The sequence below is a fragment of the Equus przewalskii genome, chromosome 2, assembly GCF_037783145.1.
Source record: "Equus przewalskii isolate Varuska chromosome 2, EquPr2, whole genome shotgun sequence".
Lineage (NCBI taxonomy): Eukaryota > Metazoa > Chordata > Mammalia > Perissodactyla > Equidae > Equus > Equus przewalskii.
The window spans coordinates 49,519,312-49,545,604 of record NC_091832.1 but is presented as its reverse complement, the minus strand read 5'-3'; the positions used below and the strand labels follow the sequence as shown (position 1 = coordinate 49,545,604).

General features: G+C 41.8%; 1 long non-coding RNA gene across 1 annotated transcript in view; it reads left to right on the top strand.

Annotated features, from left to right (window-relative positions):
• LOC139078772 (uncharacterized) overlaps positions 1-26,293 on the top strand; it is a 59,139-nt gene that overhangs the window by 378 nt on the left and 32,468 nt on the right. The window lies entirely within an intron of this gene.

Below are 26,293 nucleotides of genomic sequence, written 5' to 3'. Positions count from 1 at the left end.
AGGATAGGCACCTTTTTTCTTCCTCAACCTAGTATCTGTAAACTCAGTAAATGCTCAGCAAGTTGTTAATAGCTAATTTTAACAGAATTAGACATTATAGAGAATTCAAACCAATAGTCAGAAATGGCCATTTCCCACATCCCTGGGAAGCAGGATGTTAAAGGAACTATCTTCATGATTGTTTCTTCCTTGTCTATGTGGGAATAATGAGAGTATCAGCTCAACACTTTCCTAAGTGATAAACTATGTAATTCCCATTCCACAGTTCCATCAACATAAGCCCAGTTCTGCTGTTTAAAAAATAAATGAAAAAAATAAAATTATACTTCAATAAAAATCATTTTTAAAAATGTGCTCATTGCTCCCTTGAACACACAGAGAGTGTTTTCTTATGGGCTTTAGTTCAGAAATGAGGCAGCCACTGGTGATAATTTGGCAAATGATGAGGTAAACCTAATTAGGAAAGTCCTCAACAAATTCACCCACTTGTTTACTCAGCCATTTACTGTACCCAGTAAGAAGTGCTCCCTGAGCATCTTCCGTCTGTGCACCGGGCACTCTCCTAAGCACTATTATGGAGCAGAGATCCTCTCGCTCTCATGAAACACAGACAATGAACAATGGGCCAACAGCATATGTCATAATGAAACCAGTGGACAGTTAGCCATTAATGATTAGGTAACTAGTAACTAAAGTTTTTTTAGGCAGTTATTAATTATAGCTTTTAGTTGTTTGCCCACCCATGGTTAGCTGTACTGCTTTTTTTTTTTTTTTGAGGAAGATTAGCCCTGAGCTAACATCTGCCACCAATCCTCCTCCTTTTGCTGAGGAAGACTGGCCCTGAACTAAGATCCATGTACATCTTCCTCTACTTTATATGTGGGACGCCTGCCACAGCATGGCTTGCCAAGCGATGAGTAGATCCGCACCTGGGATCCAAACCGGAGAACTCTGGGTCGCTGAAGCAGAACATGCAAACTTACCCACTGTGCCACCCACCAGCCCCTATACGGCTAATTTTTAAGAGTCACGTAGATAGGCCATCCATTGTCTGACTCCCATTAAGTTCCTCATGGATAACATCTCTCTGATGCTTGGGTCACCATGGTAACAGATGCCTGAGTTGTTTTTTAGCAACTAAGAATCAACCCCTGTCCAGTTCAGGCCTGTCAAGACTACCAACCCACCAACCGGGCCTGCACAGGTGTATGACAGGTGAACTCCTGGCATCAGGGAGACAAAAATTCCACCCTCAGATGGTTAACACCACCATTTTGAGAACACGTGTCCTATGAAGAGCCGGGAGGTTTGACTCCACCTGTGCGGATCATCAATCACCTCACTCCTCCCTGCCTCCATCATCTGTCTCCACACCTCAGACCACTCTGCCCTCTACCCCATCAATATCCCTAGTCCAAAGTTTGGGGGAGGTGGATTTGAGATTTGTTCTCTCATCTCCTCACTCGGCTGTCTTGTGAATAAACGCTTTCTCTGCTGCAAACTTCTCATCTTAGGGATTGGCTACTTGTGCAACAGGGAAAATGAACCTGGCTCAGTAACAATAAGTGCTTAGAAAGAGTTACAGGATAGAGAATTAGAGTGTGTTATTTTAGATAAGGCATTCAGAGAAGGCTTCTATGAAGAGATGACATCTGAATGAGTAGAGACCTGGATGAGGTGAGGGGACAAACCAGGGATACATACTGGAGAAGACAGGTCCAACTGGAGGGGAGGGAAAACGGGAAGGCCTTGGAACTGTGAAAATTAATAAACAGAAACCTCATTTAAAATGGAGTTGAGAGGCTAGAAGAGAGAACTCTCACGCATGTGCCACTCAACACACACTATAGACCCCAAGAGGAAGAGACCATCCCTTCCGTCTCCCATAGGAAGTGGGACTAATTACCCCAGCAGAAGGAAGGAAGAAATTTCTCCTTGTCCAGCAACAGCTCAGCCAATGAAAAGCCACTATGCTTTAAACCCCTAGTCTCCTCCAGTGGACTTTTCCTCTCCAACAGCCCCTCTCAAATTCATCCTTGCCAGTGGTTCGCCTCAAACTGCGTGTCCTGGATCGCAATTCTTTGCCATTCCCAAATAAACCCATTCTATTGATTAAATCATGGGCTGTTTATTTCACATCAACAGAACATTCTTGGCATGCTGGGAGAATAGCAAACAAGCTGGATAGGCTGGGTCACAGGAGAAAGTTGTGGAGGATAAAAGTTGGAGAGGAATCCAGAGGCCAAATTACATAAGCCAGAACAAGGGCTTTGCATTTTATTCTACATGAGAGGGAAGCCTATGGAGTTTCTGAGTCAAGTAATGACAGGATTTGACTTAGGTATTAAAAGGATGATATTGGCTGTGTTTTGGAGGATACATGGTTAGGGGAGATATGGGACAAAAAATTTTTCTACCCTTCTGGGTTCTGTAGCAGGTCTAACAACTAAAGAGACATAAGAGAGAGTAACAGGAAAAAAAATAAATTTAATTACACATGTGCAGGAGCCCCAAAAAGGGATGAGACTCAAAAGGCAGCCAGACAATTGAGGCTAATATATTATCCTGAGCTTAGGAAAGGGTCAGGGACCTGGGACTACAAAGGGAAGGAAAGCAATTCACAGGAAAGTGAGAAGAGGAAATGCTTGGTAAACAAAGTTTGCCCTGTTATGCAGATAAGTTTCTCAGATAAAAATGTTCTCTCTGATAATAGCTGTCTTCCTGGTACAGGCCCCCTTTCCAGTGTAAATTTCCTTTATAATTGCAGGATTCTTCCACAAATGGGAAAATTTCTATTTCTTTTAGGTGTTTAAAGAGGAAGTAAGGAGTTCTTCCTGAGTCTCCTGTGTCTTGATTTCCTTTAGCTCAAAATAAGTGTCGTGTCAAAGTGGCATATTCTGGGGGCTTGCTCTGAACCCCTTCAGGGACAAGAGTGCAAGCAGAGAGGTCAGCCAGAAGGCTTTGCACTGGCCCAGGGCAGAGATGACAGTATTTGGACAAGGTGGTAGGAGTGGAGATGGTGAAAATTGGTCAGATTCATCCTGTATTTGTAAGGTAGTTGTAGTGGGTCGAATGGTGGCCCCTCCCAAAAACGATATATCACGTCAACTCCCTGGGACCTGTGAGTGTGACCTTATTTAGAAAAATAGTCTTTGCAGATGTAATTAATTTAGGATATTGAGAGGAGGAGTCATCCTCAATTATCTGGGTGGGCCCTAAATCCAATGACAAATGTCCTTATAAGAGATATACAGAAACTTGACACAATAAAAGCTCTTGCCCACATTTTCCTTACTCCCTCTGCCTTCTGACTGATCCCAGTGCTTACCCATGTGGCCCTCCACGGTATGGCATACCCATTCTCTTGGGATCTGTGGCTATAATAAATTATCTTTTCAATGGCAGTCATCTCCTGATCTGTTGGCCTTGTCATACCTAAATAATAATAAAATCTAGATTTAAAACAATTGGTGCAGTCAGCACGGTGGTCTGGCCTAGTGCGCACTAGACTGTTCTTGACTTACTAACTGGTTCCCCTAGATGGTTGCGGCACCCTAGGAAGGCACCCCTGCCTGCTGGTGTGCACTGATGCCATGGCCACAGATGCTGTCTATTGCATTTGCTCGGCATTGCCATTAACTCCCATCCTAAATTCAGAACTCAAAAGCTGAGTCCTCTCTGTGTTCCAATCCAATGGAGCTACTTACCTAGATTCTGGGATGATGCTCTGGAGGCACCTTTTTTTGGGGGGGGGGGAAGATTAGCTCTGAGCTAACATCTGCCACCAATCTTCCTCTTTTTTGCTGAGGAAGCCTGGCCTTGAGCTAACATCCGTGCCCATCTTGCCCTACTTTATATGTGGGACACCTGCCACAGCACGGCTTGACAAGCTGTGCATAGGTCTGCACCTGGGATCTGAACCGGCAAACCCTGGGCCACCTATATAGCTTCCATGTACATGAAAACTCAGGATATATGAGGCTTTTAATAATGATTCTGCCTACCTTTATATATATTAGGCTATATATATATATATATATATATATATATATATTAGGCTTTATATACATAGGCTAATGAGATGAGGAACTTTGTTTCTGGTCAAGGAGAATTAAGTTAGGTAAAGGGTGGACAGGAAGGAGGATGACCACCCCATCTCCACCACCACCACCACCACCACCACCACCAAGAGCTAATGACATAGGCTGTATACACCATGAAGAATGTGGATCTACCACAGCAGAGTGCTGGTAGGGACCATTATTACCCCGGCCAGACTATTCCTGCCCTTAAGATAAGGCTGTGCTCTTTGAAAGTGACTCACAGATTATTTTTTCATCATTTTAGTGATACCCCAAATTATCTCTAATTATCTTATCATGAAACTCTAAAGGTCTCCAGACTAAATTAATTCTAGGCCATTGGAATTTTAGTGTGGATTGCACCACACAAGTCAGCACTGAATTATTAGCATTTTACACTGGTCACCTTGTGTCCCTCTATACCAGAGTTGATGTCTCATCATTTTGCAAGCTCCTTATGGGTAGAGACTTCTATTTCTCCTTTACAGTATGAGTAAATATAAAATGCTCATTAAAAGCTTAGAAAAGTATGTAGTCTTATCTCTTATCAACTCACATAAGCAGAACTGGTTATGATATCTGATGTATCTTCAGGTTACAATCATATAGAATAATGTCAATGGGTCAAGGGTTTCCCAATTCAGTTAAGAAATTGGGTTCAATTGCCAAAAGTGTGGGCTTTATCATAGGATATTTATATCAAAAAAACAACTTCCAATCAGTCATCCATTGTTCTTCTCATACATGTGTGGCTTTAGGAAAGTTATCAGTGTGTTAGGGTTGATCCCCCAATGCCACTTCTCAGAATGACCCATGGGAAAATGGCAAAGGAGATAGGCCTCTCCCATTTCTCAACCCACAACTGATGCAAACTCTTTATTCGTCAACCAAATTGGAAAACCAGCCACAGACAAGCCAAAAGCAAATCCACTAACCCTGAGATTAGTGTATTCCAAATTTTCTGATCTTTTTTGCTCATATGTTTTACTAACACCCTTACCAGTTGGTCCCTCTAGGTTCAAGCTGCTTAAAGTGTGATCTATGAACCAGTAGCTGTGGCCTCCTCCAGGATGTTGCTGAAATGTAGAATATCAGACTCCTAACCCCAGACTCACAGAGTTAGAGCTTGCATTTCCCAAGGTGAAGTAGAAGTACATCAAGTTTGAGAAGCTTTACATTAGAAGAACTAAAATAAAGATTCCATTTTTATCCTGTGCAGTTTTTGTTTTTTGGGGGTCCTTTTTCCTCCCACAAAATTTTGAAAAAGGTAGAATGTTTCATGTATAACACTGGGAAAAAACAATGGAACTTCTAGTCATTTGAGTTGTCGGCTCCAATCCTAGCTAAGCCAAGAGTGGCTTTCTGGCGCGCGGCTTGCTGTATAATGCTTGAGAGAAATAGAAGGGAGTGGATCTGTATTTCAACCAATACTATTGATGAGGAACAAGGAAATGTAAAATTAAGATAACCAAGGATCCCAACATCCAAGATATTAAGAAATCCTTTGCCACAATAAGTCACGTGAAGATCCTCTCCTTTTTTATTGTCAGCAAGCATTCACTGAGAGCCTGCTAAGTCCTGGATCTATAAGAATGCACAAATCGCCTGCGAGTCTTGAAAGCCTCACAATCAAATTGAATTTCAAATAATTATGACACAAAGTGTGCACCAGCTGTTTCAAGAACAGAAGAGTCTATCAGTTCTGCTCAGGAAGGTCCCACAGAAGACCTCACTTTGGGCTGTGCAGGACCTATCCCCCAGTTGGAGAGAGGATGGCAGGGCCCCTCTGAGAGGGCTTCAGTCATGAGTCCAGAGCTGATGCCCCACTGTGGTAGCATCCTTCTTGCTAGAAGCAATCAGGTAATGAAAGAGTAGGAAAGAAATAGGCTTGGGATAAATGGATACCCTTCCTTACTAGTGTGTGCAATGAGCACAACTCTAGGACTTAGCATTTGATTACTAATGAGGACTTTGGAGCCAGACAAATCTGGCTCAAATTCCATCTGATTTGACAATGGGCTGTGGGTGTATAAGATGTTGTCACTGGGGGAAGTGCAGGAAATGGTACACAAGGACTCTCTGTACTATTTTTGAAACTTCCTGGGAGGCCTAAACTATTTCAAAATGAAAAATATATGTAAAAGAATCTCATCTGGTATTTAATTGCTTTAGAACCTAAGACAACTTTGCTTTCTGAGTCTTAATTTTCTCATCTGTAAAATGGTTATGGTAGCATAAACCACAGTAGTTATAGTAATTACAGTACTAGAGTTACATATACCATGATTGTATGTACTATGGATGCTAGACCATAGTCTAGTACATATTTGTTGTCTTTTTGGTCACTGAATATGCTCTCCCCTTTCTTCAGGGAATCATCCATCAGTTAATGTTCTCTACTCTCTCCCAGACAAGGTCAGGGAGTTGGAGGAAGATAAGACTCCTATTAGGCCAGTCTAACAGTATCAGTTATCCACTGGTGTATAAGAGACCATTCCTTAATTTAGTGATAAAAAAATAATTTTGTTATTTCCCACAAATCTGGGTTGGATAGCCAGTTTTCTTGCTGGTCTCACCTGACTTCACTCATGTAGCTGAATTTAGCTGGTGGATTGGAAAAGAATTTGGCTTATACTGGGCAGCTTGACTCGTGTCTGGGGATCAGTTGACATGGCTGAGCCTCCCTCTTCTGAGCCTGCTCTCCTTCCATGGGATCTGTTACGCTGCAGAAGGCTCTCCCAGGCCTCTCTTCATGGCATGCTGGCATGAGGTTCCCAAAGGGCAGAGGCAGAAGCTATGAGGCAGTGGCACTCACTCACCAATGTCACCTCTGCCACATTCTACCCATTAGAGCAGGTCACAGCCCAGTTGCACAGGGAGAGGAAATAGACTCCAGCTTTTGATGTGAGGAACTACAAAGTGTCTGTGGCCATATGTGATCCACCACATCAAGCTCCTCGCTCCTTGGACTTGGAATCTGGGGCAGAGTAATGTGAAAAATGATGCAAAAAGCCTGGAGTTAATTCACCTCACAGGGAAAATTCCAGCAAGACAGTGTATTAATTAGTTCCTGCTACCCGCTTCCTGCTCTTTCTTGTCCTTTCCGAGCCTGTTTCTTCAATGATTCTTTGGGTTCTGTAAACTCTCCTGTACTTTTCTTTTAAGTTCTCCTTGTGCTTCACTTGGATAGAGCTACTCTCTGTTGTCCACATTTATTTTATCTTATTTATTTTATTTTTTATCTTTTGGTGCGGAAGATTGGCACTGAGCTTAATATCTGTGCCCATCTTCCTCTTTTGTATGTGGGATGCCACCACAGCATGGCTTGGGATCTGGGCCCCTGAACTTAATCACTGTGCCACTGGGCCGGCCCTGTGTTGTCTGCATTTAAAGAACCCTGATATGAGTAGCTCCTTCACAGAGCTGTCGTAAGGTTCAGGTGAGATAATGTAAATGAAGTGCTTAGCAGGGTCCAGGCCCATAAACATCTCTCAGTGTGTTTAGTTATTATGATTATCATGATTTGAACTTTGGAGGGGTGACTAGAGGGAAAAGTGAAGAAGAATGGCATTGCAAAGATTCTTGCTCCCTCTCCCAGGGATCCTAGGATCTTTGGAACTGAGACTGAGTCTGGCTCCATATGTGGGTCAGGCCTCTCTTCCTGACTTCCGTAAACAGGCACAAAGAGTTTCAGTCCAGTCATGGGGATATTTTAAAGTTATTTTTATGTGATCCCATAATAAATTTATTCTCTAAAAAAGGAGAACCAGTGCCTGCCCAGAGACTGCCACCTCCTGTAGCACAGTTCCTCCCGAGTAGTAAAATAGACATAAAGTAAAAGTCAGGAACGTGGGAGCAGGATCATATTGATGCTCATGATCCTGACACGATATCGTGGGCTTCTTGTTCCCCTGCCAATGATATTACACTTCCTGGTGGATTCACTTGTTGGAAGTTCTGGTCTCCAAACACTTGGTGCAGACTCAGTGCACATGGGAATGTCATGTATGATAGAGATAGCATCTCAAAATCAGTGGGCAGAAGTACTACTTGATAAATAACAATTGAGTGGTCATTTGGGGGCAAAGAGTTAAAACTTCACTCACACCTTCACATAAATTCTGCATAAATTCAATATTAAAATGTAAGAAACAAATTCACTAAAGGACTATAGAGTGATGCTCTAAAAGGCTAAAACATGGGAGAATTATTTTTATATCTTTAGAGTGGAAAAAACTTTCTCACCATGACTCAAAATCAATAAGACATAAAAGGTTGGTAAATTTGACAACATAAAAGATTAGAGAATTGTATATGACAAAACACACACACATGTGCCAGAAATAAATTCAAAAGACAAGTGACGAAGTGAGAAAAAATATTTTTCAAGTCATATCACGGAAATAAGGTCAATCTCTCCAATACATAAAAAAACTCTAGAAATCAATAAGAAAAAAGAAAACAATGAAGTAAGAGCAAAACAAGAGATAATTTAGAAAGAGGAAATAATAAATTATTCCTATACATAGTCCATTTAGGAACAAACTTGTTAAACACATATATACAACTTAAAACTATACTGAAACAGTATTTTCACCTCTCAAATTGGCAAAACCATCAAGATTTGATAACACTCTTTGCTGGTAAAGACATGCTGGGGAAACGGCTACTCCCAGACATTTCTGTTGGAAAATGGCTTAGTACAATCTTTATGGAGGCCAGTTTGTCAATAAATATTAAAATTATAAATACTTATGCCTCTATACCCAGAAATTATACTTATAGGAATTTGTCTTACAAATATATTCACATACATATAAAATAATTTTTAATAGTAAAGATTAAAAGCAACTTAAATTTCCATCAATTGGCAACTTAAATTCTGGTACATTCGTAGAATATAACTCATTCAGTGGTTAAAAAGAAGACGAGAAGAAGGAAATGAGAAAGCTTTTTATGTACCAATGCGGAAGTTTCTCTAAGATTTACTCAGGGAGAAAAGCAAAGTTCAGAACAGTGGGTGTAGTGTCACCATTTGTGGTTAAAAAGGGGAAGGGCAGAGGAGAACGTGTACTGAAATGTCTAAATGTTTTTACCTGCACATGTATTCAAAAGCTCTGGGAGCTCACCAAACAAAAACCGGTAACAAGAGTGGGTGGGGAGGGAAGATCTTTCACTGTTATACCTTCTTATGATTTTGCCTTTTGAACTTGAATATATTGCTTAGCCAAAAAAATACCAATAATTAAAACAACTATCTCAAAGACAGAAGAAACATAAAATGAAGGTCCTGTCTTTTCAGGAAGACTGGGGAATTTAAGACCATCCATGTGCTGAAGTTCTAATGAGAATAACTACGTGGCTACCATTTGTAGAGCCTGTATACCTTACAAAGCATTTTCCTCTGCTCCCCCATCTCGCTACGTTACACGATTGCTCCCTTAATTCTTAAGACAACCTATGAAATTGTTTTTGTTGTCTCTTTAGTAGTAACTGAGAAAATAGTGCCTCTGAGGTTTACAAATCCCCAGATTTCACATTCATTAACAAGAGCTGGAACATAAACACGAGTGTCCTTTCTCCAGACTTCTTTCTACCACGCCTTGCTGCCTTGGGGCACTTGGCCTGGGTTGTTGGCCTGGGTGGCTATACTCCACATGTACCCATCATCTTGTGGAATGCACAGTCCCTACTGACCCTTCGGAGTGATAATACAGATGCTTGTGCTGACCTTGTTTCAAATGAAGGCTCCTGGAGTCTCCTCCATGTGCAGGATGATGATGGACATAATAATATGATAACATGGACATAATAATACTGTGACATGATAAACACTTGATTCCAAGAACCAAATTCTTAGCAAAGAGCAGCTGTGTTGTCTAAATAATCAAGCCAACTATGGTACATTTGAACAGCTCTGTAATTTCTGCCAAGGGGGAAAGTAGTGAAACTTGAAAGATGAACCAGGTGGAATGGATGGGGAAAGGAGAACAGAGCAGATAGTGGGAAACTCAGTCACAGCAGGGAGAATCGGAGAAGATTCACAAAACGCTTGATCTGGTAGCAATTTGGAGATAGGACAATTTCCTTATTTTACAGATAATAATAGGGAACTTTCACAGCCCTGTGTGCTAGGCACTGTTTTAAGCGGTTCACATGAATAACTCATTTAATTCTCATATCAATCTTATGAAGTAGATACTACCGTATATCTCTTTTTTTTCAAGTATGGATAAACTGAGGCACAGAGGATTTAAACAACTCATGTAAGTTCACACAGTTAGTAAGTGTAGAGCGGGCTGTTAGGATCCAGACAGACTGGCTCTGAGGCCACGTTCTTAACCATTAAACTCTGAGGTAAAGTGATTTGCCCAGCTCAACAAGTGAGTGAACCAAACTTGGGCTACGGCCCAGGTTTTCTGCGAAGTCCAGAGAGGATCCAGTGTAGACACACGATAGGTACCATGTGGAGAGGATAACTGGAACAGACTTAAAAAGATGTATCAGGAAGAGAGAGAGAGAGAGAGAAGAAGGAAGAGTGGGCCTTTCTCCTTGTCCTCGGGGTGTATGGTCCAGCTGCTCACCGGCTTCCGTCTGTTCATCTGCAGCCCAGGAGCTCTGATGGTCTGCTGTAGGATGCTTTATACAGGGCTCGGAGGAGTCATGTCATTTTGTCACTTTGACCAAAGTTTCCCCCAGTGACTATATCACCTTAACTATACTCTCTTCCTTCCTTTGTTCTTTTTTATTATCAATTAAGAGCAAATTGCCCTGGTTAACGAAACTATGCTCCTGAGTTTTTAGAAGAATAATAACCATTTGCAAGCACCATTTGTTGACCTTTTTACGTTCAGTATCTCATTTGATTATTATTATTCTACTTTAGAGATGAGAAAATTGAGGCTCAGGTGGGTTAAGGAATTTGCTCAAAGGCATAGAGGCAGTAGGTAGAATGATTGAAATTTGGATCTGAGACCATTGGGTTCTTTCTTTCTCTGTTCAGGCTGCTATAACAAAAGTGGGTGGCTTAGAAACAACAGAAATTTATTTCTCACAGTTTGGAGGCTGGAAAGTCTGAGATCAAGGGGCCAGCAGATTTGGTGTCTCCTGAGGTCCAGCTTCTTGGTCTGTAGACATCCGTCTTCTTAATGTCCTCACATGGCAGAAAGGGGGTAAGGGAGCTCTCTGGGGTTTCTTTTATAAGGGCACTAATCCCATTCATGAGGGCTCCACTCTTATAACCTAATCACCTCCCAAAGGCCCCACTTCCAAATACCATCACCTTGGACATTACCATTTAACATTTAACTCAGTCTATAGTAGATTCTAAACCTTAATCTTTAATATGACAATGTATTGCTTTGCCAAAGTGTATTCTGAATCCTATAGGTACTCTCATATGGTGGGAACATTCAAGTCCTAACATTGTTGTATCCACCAATTTGAGAAAATAAGCTACAAGTATGTATTTTCAGATGGCAAAGAGGGGGCCTCTTTTCCAGCCACTCTCCTATTCCCAGAAGATCAGAGACTGACTTTGACCAGATCACAGTGAAGTAATTGTGGCCTTACGTATAAAAGAAGCAAACCATTTAGGAATAATTTAGCACCACGTTCTAGGCCAAGAGAAAATAACTCAAAATAAGACAATAACACACAAAGGGAAATAGATATCTTTCTTGTTTTTTTTTAAAGATTTTATTTTTCCTTTTTCTCCCCAAAGCCCCCCGGTACATAGTTGTGTATTTTTAGTTGTGGGTCTTTCTAGTTGTGGTATGTGGGATGCCATCTCAGCATGGCTTGATGAGCGGTGCCATGTCTGCGCCCTGGATTTGAACCGGCAAAATCCTGGGCCACCGAAGTGGAGCGTGTGAATTTAACCACTTGGCCATGGGGCCGGCCCCGGGAAATAGATTTATTCTTGGTAGAACTCTGTATATGCTTTGCAGTTCTACAGCAGTAACAGATTTCTCTAAGTTACTGAGTTCAGACAATGTGTTTGATAAGAAAAACCCAAAACATGAGAAAGAAATCAATGGACTTCATTTTTTCCTTTGCAGTGCCCAGAGCGTATTTCTTGAATGCCTGTTCTCTGGTTGGTGTCACCTGCTTTCTCTCCTTCATAAGACTCTACCCAGCTTATTTAACCCACAGTCTTCTCTAACATATGTCTCATTTCATTAGTCAGCAATGTGGTGAATAGTGGACCTTACATTTCCTAATGCTCTTTCCTGGGCAACAACAAATGGGGATAAATTAAAACTTTAAGGAAATGTCTTGTAGCGTCAAAAGGAACCAGAGCAAAAGTCAAGTGGATAGATAGCAAAGGGCTTCTGTGGACATTCTTTTTGGGTGGAGCCATTTCAATTGAAGTGCAAAAAGTATCCTGGTAAGGCGGAGAAGCTGTGACTTTGAATGGCTCTTCCCCTTTCATATATCTGGTATTTTTTGAGTGCCTACCAATTTTCTAAACTTTACTCTTGGCTTAGGATACAAAACAGATAAAAATCCCTGCCTTCCACATGTTCTGGTGGGAGAAGACAGAATATACACATAATAGCAAGTAAATTCAATTGTGTATTAGAGAGTGATGTGTTTTGGAGAAAGCTAAGATAAGAACTGATGAGAGAGTGCTAGGAGGTGGGCAGTTTCAAATAGTGTGACGTCAGGGAAAACTTCACTAAGTAGCTGACATTTGAATCAAGGAGGTGAGCTGGGAGAAGGTGAGTCAGAGAGATGGGAGAAGGAGGCAGGTACTGTGGGCTTTGCAGGTCGTTGAAAGGACTCAGCATCCTGCTTACACCGTGACAACAGCATCATTTGTAAACCTATTGTTGGCAAAGCATCCCATGCTTGTTTACGTACTTGGTCAAATTGGAGGCTACCTCGTGAGTTAGAGAAGCACAGCAGGTATTAGTGAGCCCATTTTAGAGATAACAAACCAGACTCAGAAAATAGTGAATAAATCACCAACTTCTCAGAGAGGGATTTGACCCTATGTCTCCTCATTTCTAGACCTGTCTTCCTTCCACCATGTCTTGATTCTATCCCAGGATATCCATGCTTTTAAATGGGGAGCAAATAAAAACTCCAGCTCATTCTTAGCTTTGATACAGTCTCACTCTTTTTTCCCCTGGTCCCTTGCACTATGTACAACTGCAAAGGAGGGCAGGTTACCCACAGCCCAGCCCTATGGCGCACCATTCATGTAGACTACTTGTGAATGGTGCCCCCTGGAGCCGAGCCAAGTGCTGGCCCTGCCATTATGTACCATCTCCCCTCATCTTGACTTTGTCTCTTATTTCTAGCCCTTTCCCTCTGAACTCAGTGGCAGACTCTCATCTTCCCAGTTTTGACTCTTAGCATCCCCTAGATAAAACATGGTTTGTGCTGATGCTTAGGCATATAACTGGCGCAAACTCAGCTCGGCCTTGAGACTTCATCTAGAATTATTTTCACAGTAGGCATATCAGCTATTCCTGCTCCTTCTTGTCACTCATTCCCTTGCCCAACAAGAAACATGGCAGTTCCCTTCGACATCCATCTACCCAGCCTTGAGAAAATCAGCTCCTCCCCTTAGACAGTTGGTGTTTATCTTTGATTCTTGTGTTTATTTCAAACCTCCCCAAGCCCTGGTCTGTAAGTTTTTTCTGTGCCCTGTCTTTCCTGAGTCTTTGAACAGCTTTTTTCATGGATGACTAAGCCTGAGCCAATTTGATGAATGGAGTCTTCAGAAATGGACATTCATTAGACAAACAGATCTACTAAGCTAGTAAACTTTGTCATGGGCTAAGCAAATTTCCTTTCTTGTAATCTTCTCTCATGGTGGTGGGCTGTTTTCTCAAAGGTCTTTGTGTCCCTAGTCGCTGCTGCCGTTTACAGAGGGGTGACCACAACCACATTCTTTCCCACGCCCCACGCCCTGACTTCTGGGTTTATGAGCGAGTGTGAGAATACTTGAAGTCACAGAACTGAGGCCTCCAGCAACAGATTGCGTCTGTGTCCTCAGTCACCATGAGATACTGATATCCTGCCCTTTCTCAATTAAACCTCTTTTTGCTTCTCCTTGCCCTCCAATCCTGGATCCTCTTTGATCCTGTTGTTCTCTTAATATAGAGCCAGTAAGCTTCATTTGGAGGAAACAGAGGCATCCTTTGTTCGTCTCTTAACATATGAAATAAAAGTATAAGAATCTGATTACATGCAACATGAATGTACGACAGCACCAGTACAAGCCATTAGAGGAAACCTCCACGATGGGGCAGCCCATGTTTTCCTGCTCTCCAGGCATGGCTTTCTTTTTCTGATTTCTCCTTACGAACTACTTTTTCCTAATTTTCCCAGTGAATTAAGCATGGGTGAAATATCTTTATTTTAACTGCCCAAATGTTGGCTTCTCACTTTGAGATGAGCCTCAAATAAAGACTTGAAAATACTCTGAGAGAAACCATTCACAAAGCAGGCCAAGCTGACCCTCATGATATTGCCACAGGATAGAATTTCTGAGATGGGTGGGCAACAGCTACTTTCATCCTCCTGGGGCAAAAGTGCATAAAATCTAAGTTACTCAGAATAAGGCCCTCCGGGTTGAGGCTTCTATCCTATTGCTAAAAGATTGTTAAGAGCTACAAGTAGTTCATGTGTTACTAAGATATGAGAGAGTATTAAATACTATCTCAGAGTATTAACAATTAACAATACTCTGTATTAATGAGTATAACTATTAAATATTAATGTACATATAATATATCTTATATGAGTACATATATATTTTACATCTCTCTCTCTATCTCTATCTACTGATGGTTGGGAGGAGGAAGGATGGGGAGGGGAAGTTTAATACCACTCAGGCTGTGTCATGGTGCTTTGCAATAAAATATGTGGTTTTAGCTCCAAAGCCAACATGCAAAAATCTTCCTTAAGAGAGGAAACGCTGAACTGGCCAAAACCCAGACACAACATAAAGGTACTCAGTTCAGAAAGAGGAACATGGAGGCACAAAGAGAAGCTTTCCTAAGTCAACGAGTAAAGCAGAAAGTTGGCATTTTTGCAAAGAAATTAAAGACAGTTAAGCCTCTATAAAAGTTTTACTTAGAGTTTGCGTCTATGAAAAGACCAAGGACACTGTGCACACTACGATAAAGGCCCTGAGCGTAGACTGTGAAATTCAACTCAGAAAAGGATGAGAGGGGACCTAATGGAATAGGCCAGGGTGGGCACCAGAGGGACTGAGACAGGGCATGGGGAAAGGGCGGCAGGGTGAATCCAAGCAGACTTTGGTGAAGGGTCATTCTTGGGAACACTTGGGAATTTATGTCAGAATTACACTAAATAGTTTTTATAATCGTATACTGTTGCTCCTCCTGGCTAACAGTAGTTATGTTCTATAAAGTCACCACAAACAGTGAACTCGCGGACACTGAGCCATCACTCCTAGGAGAAACACAGGGTGGGTTCCTGTGAGCCTCTGGTCACGTGGTCACAGCATTTTCAAAACTGATCAATACACAACTTTGTTTTATATGTGTCTCTGTTTAAAGACTCCTTATTTATTATACATGTTGTTGATTCATTAACGTGGAACTTGCAGCCCACAGCGCTATAACTCACGCCTGAATGAAACTTATCTGACACGCGTGTTTTCTCTGGAAGCACATCCCAGCTTTCCTGCACTTAGCATCACTAGACAGCACTTCAGCACCATGCCTGGGGGCCATTTTAAGCAGTTAAGGATCAACATCAAAAAGCTCAAAAATGCAAAACGCATGGCATTAAACAGGCCACGAAAAGGACACTTGGTTACAGTGTGAGAACTGAGACAAGAAGGCAGAGTGTTGCCTTGTTCCACCTCTGCTGGGAGTATGCATGTTGGGCGTGTCCACAAGGACTGCGAAAGTGCCACAACTGTTGATTTGGGGTTATAAATAAATTTTAGCAGGTAGGTGAATTCACAAATAGGCAATCCATGAATAATGAGAATTTACTGTATATGTATATCTCAGTCAACATATATATATATATATAGCAAATGTATTTAGTTCTCATTCCAGAATGTGGTCTCCATTAAGCACTTTCAAGTATCAGATGTAGATTCCTTTGGACTATTCAAATCAAACCTCAGGTGCCCAGGGTGGGCAAGACTAGGTAAAGAGAACGTGATCATGAAGGCTTCCTTGGGTCTGCCTATACTGCCTATTGCTCATATACATTTGTCAGTAGGACATCAAGACCAAACAGATGTGAGTATATGCAGTCAGACATATGCAAATTCACCTCCACGTGGATTGACAGAACCCCGGTGGAAAGGGTAAAGATTTCACCCTCCATCACTGGCCTGAATAGAATATAGGAGTTGAAATGGTCTGAGCTAATTTTTTAGTATTACTTCAAAGTATTACTTAAATTATCTTCCAGTGCTGAGGCAATTTGAACTGCTGAGTGCCCTGCCGCCCAGGAAGCAGCATGGAGGGCCCTCATCTGGGCCTTTGGCTCCCACTATCAAGCTGCTCTGGCCAGGGCCGCTGCCTCCCACTGGCCACATCCGCAGCTCCTCTGTTGTGCTTCAGTGCTGCACTTCCTAGGACTCTGGAAAGCCACAATCAATCGGTATTTTTAGCAGAAGCAGAACTCCCTGTATTCATTTCCTGAGGCTGCCATAGCAAATTAACACAGACTCAGGGACTGCATCTGCAAAGACGTTTTCTCCAATAAGGTCACATTCACAGGTTCCAGGGATTGACATGGACATAACATTTTTATTGGGGGGGGGGGGTACCATTCAACTACTACACTCTTCTTTCATCCATTCCAATCATATTTTTTTTTCATCTGGGCACTAAAGTTTCCCCTGGCCTTAGAGTTAAATGGAAAAAAGATAAAAAACAAAAACAAACCTCTCTTAGTTTTAGTCCAAAGACCTTTATTTCCCCAAATCCCAAGCCAGAGTGAAGGATCAGTCCCTAAGATTGATATCTTGCCAGTGTCTCCATTCCGCTGCCTTAAGGCTCCCTCACATCTCTTCCACAAAACCCTTGTGGAGCTGGCTAAGACCTCAACTTTGGTGTTTCCCCACTGTCAGCCATAGCCTAGACATAATGAGTTTCCCAGAGTGAACAAAGCTGAGGCAAAGCCAGGACCTTCTCTCCACTCCCCAACCCCTAACCACAGATGCATCCCTAAACCAAAATCTTGGCAAGAGTTTCTGTCTAAAATTCAACCACACCAAGAGCCTTTGACAAAGTTGTAGTTTGTGCCAACGAGTCGATTCTGACTCCTAGTTGGATCCTGTGTCCGTCAGGGCAGAGCTCTGAGCAGTCTTTTTGCACCATCCTCCCATCTTTTGGCGCTACATCAGACAATGCTTTGCTGCTGTTCATAGGATTTTCATGGCTAATTTTTTTGGAAGTGGGTGGCCAGTTCCTTCTTCCTAGTCTGTCTTAGTCTGGAAGCTCCGCAGAAACCCATCCACCATGAGTGACCCTGCTGGTGTTTGAAACACCGTGATATAGCTTTCAGCATCACAGTAACATGCAGCCACCACAGTGCAACAACTGACAGATGAGTGGCGTGGTGCCCTGACCTGGAAACAAACTGGAGTTGTGGTGATGAGAGCGCTGAACTGTAACTACTAGACCACCAGGGCTGGCTTCACAAAATTAGCGCTCGAGAAATCTTTATAAATATTTAGTACTCATATCTTATTTTTACTTTATTATTCAATTATTAAATATAACTAAATATTTACAGAATGAAACATAAACTTTTTTTCGCAATTAAATCTTAATAATTCCCTTTCCTGAACTACAGCCTACTAAAACGATTGAGCAAGTGAAACATTTGTTGACTTGAATTAAACCAATCCTGAAAACAAAAAGAAAATAGACAAATAAAAAAGAAGTGAAATAAACTCATTGTGATGGTTAATTTTATGTGTCCACTTGGCTGGGCCACAGTGCTCAGATGTTTGGTCAAACATTATTCTGTTTAACTCAGTGGACTTTGACTAGAGCAGATTGCTCTGTAATGTGAGAGGGTCTCATCCAATCCACTGAAGGTGTGAATAGAAAAATAGGCTGGCCTTCCTTAAGCCAGGGGGCTTTCTGTCAGCAGACGGTCTTAGGCCTCAGGATTTCACCTGCAGTATCAGCAGACTGCCTTAAGACTGCAACTGCCGCTCCTTCCTGAGTCTCCAGCCTGCTGGCCACCCCACCAGATTTTGGACTTGCCAAGACTCCACAGTTGCATGAGCCAATTCCTTAAAACAAGTCTCTTTCCATATACATACGCATGTTGGTCTGTTTCTCTGGGGAACTCTCACTAACACACCCATGCTGTGCCAAAGTCCAAACACAAAACCAGTGGCAATGACGCTGATTTTTTTTTTAACTTAAGTTGATATGAGTCAGCTCACTATTGAGTTAAAAGGCTTATATTCCTAGAAGTCACTTTGTAATGTTTGTTTTTTATATCCCACAATCTCAAACAACACACTAAGTTTATTTAACCACATATATGCCTTACTTTTGTATCTAGGTTATTAATACGGGGTCTCCTCGTGCCTGTGGCTGGCATCACCTGTTTTATAAGCAGGCATAGGAGAGCCCACTTCAGCTCTGCTCTTGACCCGTGGTTCTCAACGTGTGCTCTCCAAACAGCAACATCAGCATCCTCAGGACCTTGTTGGAAAGGCATATTCTCAGGCCGGGCAACACCTGCTGAGTCAGAAACTCTGAGGAGTGGCCTCACATTGTCTTTTAACAAGCTCCCCAGGTGACTGTGATGCATGAGAAAGTTTGAGAATCACTGCCTTAAAGAAGACAAAGGCATTTCCCTGATTTTCTCAATTATAGAAGGTAAAGGTATTCCCCCAAATATCTCTTTTGACTGTTAGGGTCTGGAATAGAATCCTTCTAGATCGGTTATTGAAAACAATAATTTTCTACAACGAGAAATGCAGGTGGATTTAGAAAACAGTTCCATGATTTTTATTGCAGCTCAGAAAATGGCAAACGTGGTGAACACAAGCAAATCTCTGTCAGTGATTACCGCTTACCCTCCACTCGAGTTAGACTCAGTTCCTCTCCATTCCTGTTTGTATGCCTCCCCTCAGGCTTTGCCTTGTCACCTAAATTCCCTCCTCTCTCTGATGCTTGGATTACTCGCTTGAGTGATGTCTTTTCAGCTACACTGCTCTCTCCTTTCACCAAATACCTTGTTGGATTATTGCATTTTCTCGTTTAATTACTTTAATTTAGCATTGAATTGCATTTATATTTATCTTTTCTTCCCTCTCTGGACCCCACAGAAAACTGCAAACCTCTGAAGAGAAGGGCATACAACTTTAGGTAGTTATATACACCTGTCTTAGTCAGCTCAGGCTGTGAAAACAAGACACCATAAAGTAGGTGGCTTATCAGCAACAGAAATTGATTTCTCACAGTTCTGGAGCTGGAAGCCCCAGATCACGGTGCCAGCATGGTTGGGGTCTGGTGAGAGCTCTCCTCTGGGTTGCAGATGACTGACTTCTGGTTGTAACCTCATGTGGAGGCCTAGCTCTCTGGCTTCTTCTAAGGACACCAATCCCATCATAAGGACTCCAGCTTCGTGACCTCATCACCTCTCAAAGCATCACCTTCTAATGCCATCTTATTGGGGATTAGATCTCAACACAAGCATTTGAGGGAGGTGAAAACATTCAGTCTGTAGCAATACCCACAGCACCCAGCACAATGTTAAACACATCGTAGATAAGAACAGATACTTGTTAAACTGAACCAAATTACAAAGAGTGGATGGTCTCTCGCAATTGCTAACAAATGTGCCTGTCTTTTACTGAGCTATCATGAAGAAGTTTCTGTTCCTTGTCCTGGAGGAGATGCATTCTAGGAAAGGGAAACGAATATACAGAGACAAATATTGAAAATAAAACAGGGCCCTGCAGAGGTGTAGACAACGCACTGAGGGACCACAGAGGCAGGAGCAACATCGCACCAGACAAGCAAACCATATCTGCAGCTTGCAGTGAGACAGCACTCGGTCAATATTTCTGATGAATTAAATGACGTCTATGTTTTGTAGTTTTTGCAGTAGCTGGAACAGAATGTGATATGTACTCAAGAAATGTTTGTGGAATGAATGAATCAATTCTCAGTTTACATTTTAGACCCGAGCGTCTCATGCCCTCCCGGCATCATAGGCCAGGAGCATACCCTGATATGCAGCGGGCACTCTTGTTTCTAAAGCCTATGCACTCAGTTGAATCTGTAGCAGGAATTCGCCTTTGCAGAGGGTGGGTCAGGAGTTTATTCTTGCATAGGGAAGTTGGGAGTCTGCATCACATTTCCTTTGGAGAGCAAACAATGTGTTCTGCGTTATCTGATGACTCTCAGGCACTTGCTGAGCAAACTGCATCTCTAGGGAGCTGAACACTTCAGTTCCTACCGGAGGACCTAGATTTGATATAGTAGAACTCAGTCGATGGAGCTCTTGATGCTTCTGCTAACATGACTCACAAGTCCGCCAATTCAGCTGCCTGCGTTTGAGTTCTGGGACTGCGGACAAACCCTGGGCCTAAGAAAGAATCTCTTCTTGAATGTAGAAGGTGACTTCCCTTACTCAATGGTTTGTTATCCCCAAATTAGACAACTTTCTGGTACACTGGAAAGGGCACTCAAATGAGAGACAGGAGGTACTGATTCTAGGCTCTGCCAATAGCTAACAGCATGATTCTGGGCAAATCACACTTGTGGGCTTCAGTTTTCTCCATAGAACACACAGATCATCTAGCTTATATCTAAGATCCTTCTGGCTTAGACACGCTATTATTTATAATTTCACTGTGCTCTTAGGCCTATTTGGTATAAGTTTCTACACACTAAAGCATATGTTTGCCTCAAAGTATTACATCTACCTGGATAATACTTTTCCTGCTTGTTCAAGTTTCTGGCTAACTTCTCATCATTTTATGCATCCTTCTGGAATTTCTGGCAAATTCTAATATCAGTCTCTTTATGTCTGGTTTATAAAGCATGCAACTAACCTCTAGTTTACTTTGTTTCTGCTACTATATTTCAGAATCAATCATAATTATCCAGACTATAAGATCAAGGTTCTAAACCATAAACAAAGAAATTTTCACAATTAGAATCATTTCTTCATGGTTGGACTTTCTAGAAATCAGAGAGGTCAGAACTACTGAAGCCCAAGTTACTCAGACCTTGAGGTCTCCAAGGTCACTTGGCCTGGAATGGTTGGTATTTTTAGAAACTGGTATGGAGTTACTTTTGAGAAATGTGAGAGTGATAAAATTACTCCCAGCAGTATTTGTTGGCTGAACTCGTTAATCTTGAAGCCCGTTTTCTGTTGTGGTGACAAGGTGAACAAAGTGTATAGTATAGGATATGACGCATTCAGAGATGCTTTTTTGCAAGCTTTGGATGGAGCTGATCTCAAACACCAAAAGAACACGCGCTCTCTCTCAGACTTTTATGGTATCTTTGGTGACTCAAGGGTTGCAGCATCAGGGGTACAGGGTTCTCAGTCTAGGATCTCAGGAGGACATAATGACAGCAGAGGTGGGCATACCAGTAGTAAGGAGGAAGGGAAGTCCTGGTGCAGGGGCTGGTCTCAGGGCTAGGGAAAGGACATAGAGATGTGAGGTCGTGAGGATCTAAAAGGCCATATTTAGGTTAATGTGCCACAAGGTCTCATAGAAAATCTCAGAAAACTTTAATGAGAATTTTTGGTTTGTTGGAGTTGTTTTTTGTTTTAGACCATCTTTTAGGAAATCCAAACTTCCCATTATTAATCATATCAGTGACTATTATCTATTGAGGACCTATCATAGTCTAGACCTGTGATATCTAATACAGTAGCTACATGGAATTATTAAACTAAATTAATTATTAAAAATTAAAAATTCAGTTCCTCAGTCACATTGCAAATATTCAATAGGCACATACGGCTAGCAGCTACCATATAAGATACACACAATAGGGAATTTCCGTGATTGCAGAAAGTGCTCTCCGTGCTGTGGGCACTCTCCAAATGCCTTTGGGCATTATTCCTAATCCTCACGCTTCTCCACAGGAAGTATTATTACCTCGTTTTTGCTGCTGAGGAAACCACATCTTGGGTTCAGTGATTTGGCCAAGCTCATGTACAGAGTAACTGGCAGACGTAGGACGTAATTTGAAATTGATTGGGCTCCTAAGTCCCTATTCCTCTTTGTATCATGTGCCTTGGTTATAGTTTTTCATCATGAAAACTTCTTTTTCAAAAAGTCTTTCGAAAGGACGTTAACTAAAGAATAGAGTTATCGTTGAACTATTGAGATTTTAAGTAGATTGTCAAGCTATCAAGGTGAAGGTTTATCTAAGTTGTCATATAAATGGCATAGGAGCTTCAACGTGGTTATATGTCAATAGACTGTATCACATTTAGCCGTAAGTAACACAAACCAGATTTGGAAGCTGCTAGATTATACCTGATAGTTCATAGTCCAAGAAACGGATATAGACATCCTTGAAGACAGACATCATTCCAATGTACTCCTAAAGGCAATCAGCATCAATCTGCCATTGGATATCACCCAAAAACAATGAGAAATAAGCAGAAAATATGACTCCATCTTATAGAAATTCATGTTTTGTCTAAAGTCGAAAGACTGTGTGTATAGTTCTAGAATGTACCTTAAGAAAGTGTTAAATGAACTGGATAGAAAGATTCCAGGCATGGGAAACTAAATTAAAAGAAATAGATAACTTGTAGGTAAAGAGAGAAAAAAAAATATGAGTGCTTTTGCTAGTGAAATGATAAAGGTGGGATTACAACTGGAATAACTGGTCTCTGTTTCTCGGGGAAAGGACCAGGCTTCGTCTTTTGTATCTTCCACAGCACCTTACATATTACTGGAATACAGTTGTTGCTCATCAATTATTTCTTGAATTGAACCAAATGTAAGAATTTTCTGCCTCCACAAATCCTGATGAAATAGGTAGAATAATGGAATATATGACACAATGTGGTATTCTGGTCAATTTTTGGATAAGAGCAGTTTTGCTCTCCTCTAACATCCATGTTCTTCTTCTACAGCACATGCGTCTTTGATACTGTGTTCAGTTTCTGTGGCTAACACTTAGTATGGTTTACCCTCACAAACTCACCGTGAGAAGACAAGATGCATGCCCCTCAGGTGTGCAGACTCTTCAACGTCAGCAGAGCTCAGCTCCGAGGGAATATGTGTGCCCCACCTCAGATGCCCATGAGATGGTCTGAGTACAGACTGTGAGTCCTTGAAGCTTGGGTGTCTGCCCTGGAAGGCAATCTGACAGAGATGACACAAGCTGTGCTCAGACAGAAAAGAGGACAACGTGTTTAAATGCTGGGAATAGGAATCAAGCCAGAGGGCAGTGGAGGGAATGGAGTAGTCAGAGGGAAGCTCTGTCTTGCCAACATGTTTTACCTTTAGGCAAGCGGTCATCTTCAAAGCCACTTCCTGTCAAGGTTAGAGTGATAGGAGACAGACCCTTCCTTACTCCTGCATGCCACGGATACTCATACCTCATATTAATAGGACATTATCAGGCCAGACGCCAGGTTCAGTGACTCACAAGGGAACAAAACAGTGGCACATGTTGGGTGGTTTCAGCTTTCCAACAGTTCAAACCCCAGTGCTGAGTTGCCGCTCTGAGTGTGAGCAGGGAAGTTTCACTGAGCTCTCTTTTTCAAAGAGGTGCCTAAAATCACAGAAAACTAACTGTGTATTTCTACAAGCTGGGGGGATGTGGCCAGGGCCTGGGGGGTGGTCAAGGAGTGATTTAACAGTTCCCTGTGTCTCGAGCTGGAGGGGCGTGAATAAGCTCAGAGGATGGTATAGGGATGAGAAAGAGAGGAAGCACTCCTTAGCGACTCTTAGTCTCTGTTAGTTTTTAAAATTCTCCATTGAATACCTTTGTGCCGGCTCAGTACATTTAGGAAGCTGTCTGGTCTTGTTGGGAATGGGGCTACAATTCACTCATTTAACAATTGCTGAGCCCTTATTCAGTAGCGTCTGGCTATGAGGGGCCTATGTGAGCACATAGGAGGCTGCCTAACTAAACTGGGGCCGAGGTGTGAGGAGGTTCCCTCTGGGGGAGAGGTTCTGAGATGAGATATGCACATTGGGAGCGATCAGATAAACCACCAGGGAAGGGTGTTCTATGCCACGGCAGCAGCACACGCGAAGGCCTTTAGATGAATGAGAGCATGAGTATTCACGGAAACGAGGAACACAGTGACTGGAGCATAAACACAAAGTGGGAGCAGATGGAGGATGGTGGAGAGAAGGGAAGGGCCAGATCCAGCCTGGAGGCCACACCAGCCCTCCACTGCTGAGTTCTGGATGAAGCCCACACTTTGATCTGTGTGTACGATTCATTTAACTGTTCACAACAACCCTAGCAGTAGCCACTAGTATTTTCCCCAATTTTAAAGGTAAGGAAAGTGTGGCTTAGTGAACTTATGTGACTTGTCTGTGATCACTGCTCTGTAGCTACTTACTGAGAGCATCAGAATTTGAACTCAGGCAGTCTGTCACCAGACTAGCCCTTGGGATTCAGTGACAAGATTAAATGACATAATTAAGTTAGCATTCCGGAACTGTTGTTCAAAACCAGATCTTAACCAAGCCCATCGAGCCACAATACTTTATAATTTGGTTTAAAGGATTACTAACAAACATTAGAATTTACTCATATAACTCATTCATTCCTTCCTTCAGTAATTCAGTCACCGTATGTGTACTGAGCAACTACTGTATGCTGATGCTGGTGTAAGCACTAGGAATACAGTACCAACGTTCTTCCCCTCCGGAAGCTACATTTCTAATGGGGAAAGTCAAGCAGATAACAAAAACCTTAAATATCATAAACAGAATTAGAGTTTCTTTGATGAACAAAATTCTTTAATTTTAATGTAGTTAAATATATCAATCTTTTCTTATATAACCAATTTAAGAATATTTCTCCCAGCTTAAAGTCTAAAAGATATTCATGTATATTTTCTGCCAGTTATCTTCCAATATTTTATGTTTTTAAAATTGCAAATCTACGGAAATATTGTAAGAAAAGTACAAAGAATGTCAATATGCTCCTCACCTACATTCACCTAGATTCATAAATTGTTAATATTTTGCCATATATAAAAATTATTATTACTTCTATTATTATTAGTTTACTCGAACATTTGGAAATAACTTGTGGACATTAAACACTTTCCCCTTAACTGGTTCAGCGTGTTTCCTGCGTTCTCCTCCATAACCACACTGCAGCTGCAATCCTCGAGACAGCCAGCACCCACGCTGCTTTATTATCCAACACACACTTCATATTCTAATTCCTCCACTTATAGCAATAATGCTATATGTATATAATGCTATAATATATGTGGTATAAACATATAATAAATTTCAAAAATATTTGGATTTACGGTCCAATCAAGGCTCATGTATTGTATTTACTTGTCATGGTTCTTTAGACTTCTTTAATCTAATTAATACCCCAGCCTCTTTTTGTCTTTTATGCCACTGACAACTTTTAAGGATCCAGGCCAGTTGTTTTGCAGAATGTCCATCTATATGGATTTTTCTGATCATTTCCTTGCATTTAGATTCAAGCTAGTATTTGTTCCTGGTCTTACTGGCAGTTACAGATCCTTAATAAAAGTTCCCCTCTCCTCTGGGACTTCTGTGAAAATCTTGAGTTCCTTTTCAGTCATTGCATTAACTCGGGCACAGGTTAAGCTACTGTGACAAAGAGACCCACAACTTCGGGGCTGAAACAAGATAGATTTTGACTTCTCTCTCACATCAAAGTGCACAGGCGAGCAGTCTGCAGTCCTGGGAGAGAGCTCTGCTCCACAGCATCATGCAGGGGCCAGGGTCCTTTTGTTTTGTTGCTCCATCATTGTTATCCCCAAGCATCTGTTCTTCACAAATCAAAGCTGCCTCACTAGCACCACATCTGAATTTCAGTCTGCAGGAGGGGGAAACAGAGTAAAGTGCATGCAATTTCTCCTTTTAGAGGATGAGACATAGAAGTTGCTCTTGTAACTTCCTCTTGCATCCGTTGGCCAGACTCCAGATGGAGGCACAAAGGAGGCTGAGAAAGGCAATTGGTAGCTAGGAAGCCAATTACCCAGTTAACACTCTAGTGATTATATCAATAAAAGGGAGA